The sequence below is a fragment of the Symphalangus syndactylus genome, chromosome 12 (assembly GCF_028878055.3).
Source record: "Symphalangus syndactylus isolate Jambi chromosome 12, NHGRI_mSymSyn1-v2.1_pri, whole genome shotgun sequence".
Classification (NCBI taxonomy): domain Eukaryota; kingdom Metazoa; phylum Chordata; class Mammalia; order Primates; family Hylobatidae; genus Symphalangus; species Symphalangus syndactylus.
The window spans coordinates 43,098,618-43,110,433 of record NC_072441.2 but is presented as its reverse complement, the minus strand read 5'-3'; the positions used below and the strand labels follow the sequence as shown (position 1 = coordinate 43,110,433).

The window sequence follows — 11,816 nt, the reverse complement described above, 5'->3', positions numbered from 1 at the left end:
CTGTCCTCATGTGGACATCTGCTGAGAAGCATGATGTGCTCGAAATTGATGGCCAAGTGGTTAAAGAGGAATTGGTGGAATTATCACCTAGCTTCCACCAATGGGCTCCTTGTGAATTGCCGCCATCTCTGGCTGCTGCCAGGACTTTGACCTACAGTCACAGCTTTACCAGGTCTTTGGTTTAATTCGATAGACTCAGCTCGTTTCCTGGTGCTGGTAGCATATGAGTAGTTCTTCCTTATTTTCTCGTCTCAGTACCAAGGTCTGTAGTCAAAGGAGAAAGCAAGAGCAATTTCTTCATTGAAGTGCATGAAACTTCTCCATGTAAAGAGTTGTTAGCTCTCTTTGGAATGGAAAGGGCTGCCACCTGTTGGATTGTTTCTAGATGGGATCGGGATGGTCCTTCTCTGGTGTCCAGATTGACCTTCATCCTGGGCACCAGAGAGTCTCTGTGGGCTCTTTCTGCTGTTGCTTTATTTTTCCTCTAGGACTGGGCAGAATTCATTTTCTGAAGTTATAAAAATAACACATGTTTATTTGTACAAACTTTAAGAAAAGCAGATAGTAAAAGAAAGAAAAGTGACTCATGAATCTCAACATACTGTCATACTGTTAATAGTTTGCATTTTCATCCTATATGTGTATATACTTCTTAGGATCATTGTATCCCATTGTAGATTAGAAGTGGTTTTATACCACTCTTTACACAAAACAGCATATCGCAAGAATTTTTCTATGCTATGATGTATAATTGACATCATTGTTTTTACTGCTGTTCAGCATTTCTCATATTGGCATTGGTGCTTTTGCACTTGGATTTCCTTTTGTGAGGATAGGAAGATTTGAAAGATCTTCCTTTGGTTGGTTTCTTGTTGTCATGCAATCCTCAACCCAAATACCACCACCTTAGCATGGCCTTCCTTTGTCCTCAATCTAAAGAGTCTCCTCTGCCACTTGTCATTTCCTATGCCATAAGTCACTCGTCCTCTGAAACGATCTTGTTCACTTATTTGTTTGCTTGTGTTGGCTCTGCCCTGTGTAGAATATGGGCTCCCTGAGAGCTGAAATCTTCTCTATCTTTATTACTACACATCCTCGGGGATTAGAATAGTATGTGATGCGGATAATTTCCTCAGCAGATATTTGTAGACTGACAGACTGAATTCACTCGGTTGCTGCACCAATGTACCAAATGCATTCAAGCAATTTCTTATTGCCAAGATCTCAATTGTACTGTTTTTTTTTCTAATTATTTTATCTGATTATTAGTGACATTGAGCGCCTTTTCAACATATTTTCAAAATATGTTATTTCTGGGTTCTCTATTATGTTTTATTGGGCTCTCTATTCTGTTTCATTGGTTTGTTTTCCAGAGACAAGGCTTTCCTCTGTCACCTAGGCTGGAGTGCAGTGCAGCAATCATAGCTCACTGCAGCCTCAAATTCCTGGATTCAAGCAATCCTCCCACCTCAGCCTCTCAAAGTGCTGGTATTACAGGAATGAGCCACCATGCCAGGCCCATTTATAATATTTTAACAACATTACAAGAATGTCTTTGTGCAGTAAGACAGATCTTTTTTTTCCTCTCAACATTTTAAATTGAAACATTTTAAACATCCAGATAAGTAGAAAGAATACAGCAATGGACACCCACATAACTTTGATCAAAATTAAAAATTGGTTAATATTTTCGCACACTTTCTCTCTGCACACTTTCTTTGATGAACCATTTAAAAGTAATTTGAAGACTTTGTAATACTTCATAATTAAATATGGTATTAAAAAGAGTTTGAACTTAGGTTGTCTTGCAGGCTGTGATTTAGTACAGTTCATCTATTTTGTGAACCATAGTACAGTTTTGTAAGTAATGGCCTTTATTTTAAGTATCAATTTCCCCATTTTGACCTAGCTACAAACAGGAATATTTATTTATTTTTAAAACAACTTCATTGAGGTGAAATTGATATATAACAGCTGCACATATTTATAAAAATATGACTTATAAAATCGTCACCACAATCAATGCAATAGATACATCCACCCCTCCAGAAGTTTCCTTGTACCTCTTTGTTTTGTAGCAACATATAACATGAGATCTAGCCTCTTAACAAATTTTTAAGTGTATGATACTGAAACTTTATACCCATTGAATAACCACTCCCAATTTTCCCTTCCCTCAGCTCTTGGCAACCACCATTCTATTCTCTGCTTTTATGAGTTTCACTATTTTAGATTCCACATATAAGTGAGGCCATGCAGTATTTGTCATCTGTAACTGGCTTTATTTGTTTAGCATAATGTCTTCAGGTTTATCCCTATTGTTTGAAATGACAGAACATTCTTCTTTTTAAAAGCTAAATAATATTCACGCACATTTTATCCATTTTTGGATATTTGTGTTATTTCCATATCTTGACTATTGTAAATAATGACTATTGTGAATAATGAACTTGGGAGTGCAGATATATCTCCAGGGTCCTGGGTTTTCTTCTTCTGAATATATACCTAGAGGTGATATTGCTGGATTGTGTGGTAGTAATATTTTTAATTTTTTGAGGAACCTTGATAGTGTTTTGCACAGTAGCCACACCCTTGTACATTCTAATCAACAGTGTACAAGGGTTCCAATTTCTACAATCATTATCAACGCCGTTATTTTTTAAAAGTTTTTTTTTTTTTTTTGATGGGGTCTCACTCTGTCACCCAGGCTAGAGTGCAGTGGCATGATCTGGGCTCACCACAGCCTTGATCTCCCCAGACTCAGGTGATCCTCCCACCTCATCCTCCTGAGCAGGTGGGACTATAGGTGCAAACCACCACACCTAGTTAATTTTTGTATTTTTAGTAGAGACAGTGTTTTGCCATGTTATGCAGGCTGGTCTTGAACTCCTGGGCTCAAGAGATCTGTCCACCTCAGCCTCTCCAGGAGCTAGGATTACAGGCATGAGCCACTGTGCCTGACCTATTTTTTTTTTAAATAATAGCCATCCTAACAGGTGTGAGGTGATGTGTCGCTGTGGTTTTGATTTGCATTTCTCTGATTATTAGTGGTATTGAGTGCCTTTTCAATATGTTTTCCAAATATTTTATTTCTGGGTTTTCTATTCTCTTTTATTGGGCCCTCTATTCTGTTTCATTGGTCTATATGTCTGTCTCTATGCCAGTTCCATACTGTCTTAATTACTGTAAATTTGTAATACATTTTCAAATCAGGAAGTGTGATGCCTCCAGCTTCGTTCTTCGTTCTCAGGTCACTTTGACTATTCTGGGTGTTTTGTGCTAAGCTCTTGGCTTGACTTTATGGACCATCCAAGATATGCAACCCCATAATTAACACATTTTCTAGTTTGCCTATTTAAAGCTTTAGACATCTTGGGGCTTTGCTGATCCTGGAGAGACTGATCCTCCCAGGGCTAGCCAGTTTTTAGAGATACTAAGGGATTCTCTTGCACGTGTGCCTTTCATATGCAAACCAACCAACCTGGAGCCCACGCCCCACCACTTTCTCTGTTGGCTCTCACACTCTGGGCCACTATCCATCTGCCCTACTCACCCAAAGGCCAAATACCAGAAAGTAAGAACAATTCTTCTGCCTCAGAGCCCACTGAAATTATTCCAGCTAGCCAATCCTAAACCTGCTTGCCCTGCTAGTTCGAGTTCATAGTTGCTCTGAATAGCATCCTTGACTGTAACTGGAACCACCTGGAGGTGGGGCGAGGCTTTAAAACACTCACACTCAGCCTCAACTCTAGACTTACTAAATCAGTTTCTGGTGATGGGTCAGAGCTCGAGTATAAGGATTTTTAAGGAGAACCCGTTGATGTTTAAGTGCAGCAAGTATTAAGAATTACTTATTTAGTCTTTTAACATCTAAAGGAGGCCTCCTACTAGACTCTTTACTTTAGACAAGCTCTGGTCTTTGACCTCTGTCTGCTTACTTCATAAATACCTTCAAAACTGAAGGTTGCCACCATGGCACATGTATACCTGTGTAACAAACCTGCACGTTCTGCACATGTATCTCAGAACTTAAAGTATAATAAAAATAAATAAATAAAATAAAAAGCAAAACAAACAAAAATTCCTGAAGGTTCATTCACTTGGTTGGCAAATGCTATTAGGAAAAAAACAGCTTCAATACTCCACTTAACTCTTTGGTCTCCCACCTTCCCTTGGAATTTGGTCTTTAAGATCATTCATGACAAATTAGTCCATTTTTAATACTGCTTTTAAAAATATTAAACATTTTTAAATCCAAAATTTTACATTTTTTTCAGCACAAATCTTTGTCTGCATAGATTATTCAGATTAGTCTACCACACTCCCCAAATCCTCAGCCTAAGTTATTGCCAAAACTCGTATCTGCTCATTCTGCCACTTGCTTCTATTCTCAAATCCATTTAGCAGTGCAGCCATAGCAGACAGTTCCAGCAGCTGCTATGTCCTCTGTTGAGAGTCTTTCTCCTTTACTTACTCAGGTTTTTGTTCAGGCTATGTAAGGCTGCCTCTTTTGCCCAAGCACAGCTTATAAATTCAGAGGAGCTAAAGTCCCTGAGGGGAACTCTCAACCAATGGAAACTGGGTTGTTAAATAAATACTCCACATTGTCCCTCAAAGAGACAATTATGAAATGCACTCTATATAATTCTGCAGAATATCCACTTTGGGATTGATCTCCAGTTGCTCACAATAGTAACCAACTTTTGTGATTTAGTAATTCGCCTTTTTAGCTTTGTCCGTGTGTTACTCTCCCTTTCCCTGGCTTCCTGTCACCATTTCCCAAATAAACCATACACATCCAAGTCTTTCCTTCTTGGAGAGAGAAATCAAATAAAAATATATTATCCCCATGGGAACCTAAGACCTTACCATTTCTTTCATCATTTCAATTAACCTTTAAAAAACCTCCATCATAGCCATGTTTACGTTAGAAAATGCATACAGTGTTCTCAATGTATGAATTTGATTTATTTATATAGCTGGATTTCAACTTTATTATAACTTAAATTTTATTATGAATTCATTTTATATTTCAAATATGTTTTTTATTTTATAATCAATATATTACCAAAATTCATTTTATAATAAATATTTATATTAATACCATTATTTATAACACACTTAATCAATATTTAATAAATAATACATATATAAAGTTTATATTTACAATAATATTAATATTATAGTAAACTATATATAAAATTTATTTCAAGTATTTGAAAAATAAATTTGATTTAGCCATAATTTATAATTTATTATGAATTTCTATAAACTCTATTTTGCCATCAATAAATTTCCATAAATTCTATATTGATATCTATATATTCTATATTGATATCACTTTCCACAGGAAAATTCAATCATTCGTATATTACCAAATAAATTACCAAACATAGCCACATGATGGCAGTGCCTGCAAGCGCTTATCTCTTCAGTGTAGGCGTGCTACATCCATGGTAACAGTGCTGGTCCTTAATCTGTGTTTGAGGTGAACAGGCCGTATCTAGCAAATGCAAGCAGAAATATCTCTGCAAAATCTGTATTTATAACTTCATCATTGTCCACCCCACTAGGACTAGCCGGAGTCATCATGACATACATCCAAATGTTAGGCTTTCTTGCTCACTCACAGGGGCCTGCAGACCTGGGCAGGTGTTCCCCTAGCCAGACCAGGTTCTTCCTCATTACTACTGATTATGTTCCATCACCACGTGTTACTCTATGGCTTATGTAGGAGCTGTGGGCAGCGCTATGCTGTTGGGAGTTAGACAATGAATTGAGCAGACATGTCAATTCATTGCTCAGGAATCCAGGGAGAAATTCACTTGACTGATAGTCAGATAGACAGAGTAAACACATTTTTTGTTGGTATCTCTGCTCCGATGAGAATTTTTATATGTTGTTTGATCCAAATCACCTTAGAAGTAGACAGATTGAGAGCCTGGAACTGATCCACTAACTTGTAAGATACCTGGGCTGGTAATAATCCCTTGCATATTGTTCCATTAACTTTACCTAATCCAGGGGTCAGCAAACAAGAGATGGGCCAAATTTATCCCACTGCCTACTTTTGTAAATAAAGTTTTATTGGAACACAGGCACACTCATTTGTTACATATTGTCTATGGTTGCTCTGGAAGAATAGATTTGACAGAGACTTATGGTATGCAAATCCTAAAGTATTACTATTTAGCTTTTACGTTTTTTCAGAGATGGAGTTGCCTACATCTGGAGTGTAGTGGATGGCCTCAAGCGATCTTCCTGCCTCAGCCTCTAGAGTAGCTATTACTCCTGGTGCATGATAACATGCTTGGCTTATTTAGCCTTTCATGAAAAAAGTGCAAGAATTTGAGCAAAATGTTAAGGATGAGCCTCTCTAGATATGCAATTAAGGATTAGTTATTTTTATCTTTACTTGTCTTTATTTTTAAATTATTTTGTTGTAAAATGATTACTTGCTAAACTAGACATATATATGAGTATATACATTCATATTTATATATTGGTATGTTATATATAATTAGCTCTTAACAAGAGAGTTCACTTGCCCCTTAAAGCCTTGAAGCCAGGCATTGACTTCTCTTCTCTACTTAATGAAAGATTATATTTTATATGTGTATATATATATATATATCCATCCATAAAACACACACATACACACACAGAGTTTGGACTATATAGTTATTTTTAAGTAATAAGGATCAGCCAGATAGGGACTAATTTTATTTCTAATAGAAGTGTATACAGCTCTTACTCTGAAGCTTTCCAAAGTGTGACTACTAGAAAGATAGAAAAAAAACTCTCTCTTCAGGTTGTGATTGCCTAGAAGCTCCTTGACAGCGACGGTCTTGCTGTCTGCATTTTTGGGCCTGCTGCAGGGCCTGATAGAGGTAGCCATGCAGGCGCCCACCATGGCTCTTTCCAGGCCAATCACTGCTGCCCTGAGTTGATGTTTGGGGAGCAGCACATCCGGGGGGACGCAGCATGCCTGGCTGTCACTGCTCAGCTGTCATTGGTTCAAGTGGAGAAGTTGAGCTTCCCCAGAACTAAAGCCAGCCACAGACTCCTGCAGGCCAGGCAGCAGGCACCCTGCCCTTCCTGCCCATTCCTCAGTTGCTACTCTTAATCAGAAACCAAGTCTTGAGTTAGGAACTAAGTTGCATTTAAAAGAAAGTGAACATACCTGCTCTACAGCACTGCAGGTCCAAGAACAGTTTTCAGTTGCCTCACTCACCCCTTGGTCTCTTTCCTCCCTCTACTTCTCTTTTCTGTTCCCACTTAAAGGAAGAAAAAATAAAAAAGCTGACGGAGCTAGTTATTTCCACAAATGAGATGGTGCAACAAAACTAAACTTGAATGTAAAACTAATCCATGCTATTGTTGAAGAGTTTGCCAAGACATGCCTGAATCATCTGATGTGAGTTTGAGGATGGGTGTTGGGTGCAGGGGTGAGAGGAGGTCAGAAAAAGCCACTGATACTGCACAGTCACACCTTATTAGCAAGCACAGTCCTGTCAGATTGCTTTTGTCTTCTCCATCTTGGAAGGCTTCACGGGCTTTCTTCTTGATACCCCTCCCAGTTGGCTTTAGTTTTTTTAGTGGTTTTTTTTTTTTGCACAGAAGATAAAATCCACAGTAGAAACATAAAGCTCTAGAAACCAATAATATTTTTAAGCATTTTTCTTCTAGTTAGAATTCCTGGGTTCTTTTTTTAGTGTACAGCTTTTGATATTTTAAATATGTTTCCCCCGTCTCCATGACTCCTACCTCCCACCACAGGCATACTAAAGATATTGCAGGTTTGTGCCAGACCACTGCAAATAAGTGAATATTGCAATAAAATGAGTACACAAAACTTTGGTTTCCCAGGGCAACATGGAACTTACATTCACAGTATACTGTAGCCTACTAAGTGTGCAATAGCATTATGTCTAAAAACAAAATTACATACCTTAATTTAAAAATTCTTCATTGCTGAAAAATGTTAATCATCTGAGCCATCAGCAAGTTGTAATCTTTTTGCTCGTGGAGAGTCTTGCCTCAATGTCGATGGCTGTTGACTGATTGGGGTGGTGGTCACTGAAGGTCAGGGTGGCTGTGGCAATTTCTTAAAATAAAATGACAGTGAAATTTGATGCATTGACTTACTCTTCCATTACAAAATATTTATCTGTATCATGAGATGCTATTTGATATTATTTTACCCAGTTTTAAAAAAAATGGTAGTCAGTCCTCTCAAACCCTGCCACTACTTTATCAACTAAGTTGATGTAATATTCTAAACCCTGGGTTGTTGTTGCCACATGTTCATACCATCTTCACCGGGAGTAGATTCCATCTCAAGAAACCACTTTCTTTGCTCATCCGTAAGAAGCAACTCTTCATCCATTCAGGTTTTCTAATGAGATGCAGCAATTCAGTCACTTCTTCGGGCTGTAGTTACAATTCTAGTTCTCTTGCTATTTCTGTCACATCTCCAGTTACTTCCTCCACTTGTGTCTTGAATCCCTCAAAGTCATCTATGGAGGTTGGAATCAACTTCTTCCAAGCTGCAGTTAACATTGATATTTTGACCTCCTCCCATGAATCACAAATGTTCTTAAAGGCACCTAGATGGATAAGTTTTTTTCAGAAGGTTTTCCATTTACTTTGGCCAGATTTATCAGGGGAATTACTCCTATCTATGTCAGCTATAACTTCACAAAATGTATTTCTTGTGTAATGAAAATTGAGAGTTGAAATTATTTCTTGATCCATGGGCTACAGAATGCATGTTGTGTTAATAGACATGAAAACAACATTAATTTCCCTGTACGTCTCCATTAGAGCTCTCAGGTGACCAGGTACATGGTCAATGAGCTGTAATATTTTGAAAGATATATATTTTTTCTGAATCGTATGTCTTAACAGTGAGCTTCAAATATTCACTAAACCATGCTGTACACAGATGTGCTGTCATGCAGGCTTTGTTGCTCCATTTACAGACCATAGGCTGAGTACATTTAGTATAATTTTTAGGAGGGGTCTTAGGATTTTCAAAATAGTAAACAAATGTGGGATTCAATTTAAAGTTACCAACTACATCAGCCCCTAACAAGAGAGTCAGCTTGTCCTTTGAAGCTTTGAAGCCAGGCATTGACTTCTCCTCTCAACCTATGAAAGTCCTAGGTGGCATCTTTTCCAGTACAAGGCTGTTTCTTCTACATTGAAAATCTGTTGTGTAGTGCAGCCACCTTCATCAATTATCTTAGTTAGATCTTCTGGATAACTTGCTGCAGCTTCTACATCAGCACTTGCTGCTTCATCTTGCACTTTTCTGTTATAGATACAACTTCTTTTCTTAAACGTCTTGAACCAATCTCTGCTAACTTCCAAGTTTTGTTCTGCAGCTTCCTCACCACTCTCAACTTTCCCTGAAGCCCAACCCTAATCCAGAACAAAGCCATAGAATTAAAAAAAGCTATGGCTTTGTTCTGGATTAGGGTTGGGCTTCAGGGAAAGTTGTGGCTGCTTTGATCTATCACTAAACTTTCCACTGTTACTAAAGCTGTCTGCACTAAAATGTTAGTAATAAAAGACCACAAAAACTTTCTTGCTATTAGTGATTAGGATGTCTCACTTTCTCATCATTCGTGTGTTCACTGGAGTAGCACTTCTAATTTCCTTCAAGAACTTTTCTTTTTCATTCACAAGTTAGTAACAGCCACGTGAGGCCTATCTCGGCTTTACATGCCTTCCTCGCTAAACTTTAATCATATCTAGCTTTTGATTTAAAGTAGGGGATTTGGGCCGGGCGTGGTGGCTCATGCTTGTAATCCCAGCACTTTGGGAGGCCGAGGCGGGCGGATCACGAGGTCAGGAGATCGAGACCACAGTGAAACCCCGTCTCTACTAAAAAATACAAAAAAAAATTAGCCGGGCGTGGTGGCGGGCGCCTGTAGTCCCAGCTACTCAGAGAGGCTGAGGCAGGAGAATGGCGTTAACCCGGGAGGCGGAGCTTGCAGTGAGCCGAGATTGCGCCACTGCACTCCAGCCTGGGCGAAAGAGCGAGACTCCGTCTCAAAAAAAAAAAAAAAAAAAGTAGGGGATTTGCAACTTTTTCTTTCACTTGAGCACTTGGAGGTCATTATAGACTTATTAACTATCCTAATTTCAATATTGTTGTGTCCTAGAAAATATGGTTGCCCAAGGAGAGGGAGAATAGCAGGGGAATAACTGGTGAGTAGAGCAGTGAGAACACACACATTTTTAAAGTTTCTGTTTGTGGTGCACCGAAACAATTCCAATAGTAACGCCAGTGATCACTAGTTGCAGATCACCACAGCAGGTATAATAATAATGAAAATGTTTGAAATATTGCGATAATTACCAAAGTGTGACACAGAGACTTGAAGTGGGCACATGCTGTTGGAAAGATGAAACTGATAGACTTGCTCTACACAGGATTGCCACAAACCTTCAATCTGTAAATACACAAAGTCTGTAAAGTACAATAAAGTGAAGTGCAATAAAATGAAGTCTACTTGTATGTATGTATTCATATATGTGTGTGTGTGTGTATGTGTCTGTGTGTGTGTATATAAATATATGGCATAAATCTGTGGCACAATGGATGTTTAGAGTTTATTTGAGGAAGAAAACATGAATTGGGAAGCACCAAACCCAAGGAGGTTCAGCGTTAGGATGACAAAGCATCAGAGGCAAGTACTTATAAGGCAACTATGGAAGCAAAATAAAGAAATTACTTTAGCAGTTACAAGATTGCCTTTTTTAGTTTACCTTGTTGGAAAGTCTCTAGTCATGTAATCATACTTTATTTCACTGCTTATGACTGAGTCGGGGCAGAAAAACTTCTACCTCCATCCTTTTAGAGTCCTTGCTGGGAGCAAAAATTGACATAAGAAAGATTAAGAGGAAAGACACACAGGATGTTTTACATGGCATGAGAGCCATGTAAAGAAATGAAGACCCAAAGAAGTGTTTAGAATTAGTTACTCGTATAGTGGATTAAACAAAGAACAGTTGGCAGTGAAGAAGTAGCTAAATTATTTGGAGAGGCTTAAAAGATAAAACTATTTTAACAAGGTCTGTACAGAATTCCCTTGGTTTCAACTTCTCATCCTAAATATGAGGATATTGCCTTTCCTTCTAGTATAGACAGTGTGTCTTTTACATGGGAGTTTCATATTCTGCTTTTAAGAAACAGCATTATGATCAAACCCTGCTTTTTTTCTAGTGTCTTTAGCTTAAACATTCAATATGGCAGAATAGCATATTTTAACTTTCAGTTGGCTAAGCTTAAGCTTTTTTTCTAACATAAGCATTTGCCAGAAATTACCCAAGTTAACTTTTCACTTATGTTTGTAGTTTAAGTAAGGTTAAGGCTATTTTTAAGGCCCAGTTGATTTGTTTGCTCAAGGGTTTTTCATGCTCAGTGTCCATTTTATTTTATTTTTTAAATTTATTTTTTAATTTTTGTAGGTATATAACAGGTATGTATATTTATGGGGAACACGAGATACTTTGATACAAGCATGCAATGTGTAATAGTCACCTCTTGAAAAACTGGGTATCCATCTTCTCAAGCATTTATCATTTTTTGTTTCAAACAATCCAATTACATTCTTTTAGTTATTTTAAAATGTACAATTAATTATTGACTATAGTGCCTGTGCCTGTGGTGTATTACTCAAGAAATCGTTGCTCAGTCCAATGTCCTTGATAGTTTCCCCAGTGTTTTCTCTTAGTAGTTTTATAGTTTGAGGTTTTAAATTTAAGTCTTAATCCATTTTGATCTGATTTTTATATAGAACAAG

General features: G+C 37.8%; 1 long non-coding RNA gene across 1 annotated transcript; it reads right to left on the bottom strand.

Annotated features, from left to right (window-relative positions):
• Positions 1 to 453: 453 nt before the first annotated feature.
• On the bottom strand, positions 454 to 7,270 carry LOC134734625 (uncharacterized). The gene is made up of 3 exons (XR_010117755.1): positions 7,184 to 7,270; positions 5,388 to 5,503; positions 454 to 508 (listed from the first exon to the last, which is right to left on the bottom strand). It is a non-coding gene; the product is annotated as an uncharacterized lncRNA (long non-coding RNA).
• Between the last annotated feature and the right edge of the window lie 4,546 nt (positions 7,271 to 11,816).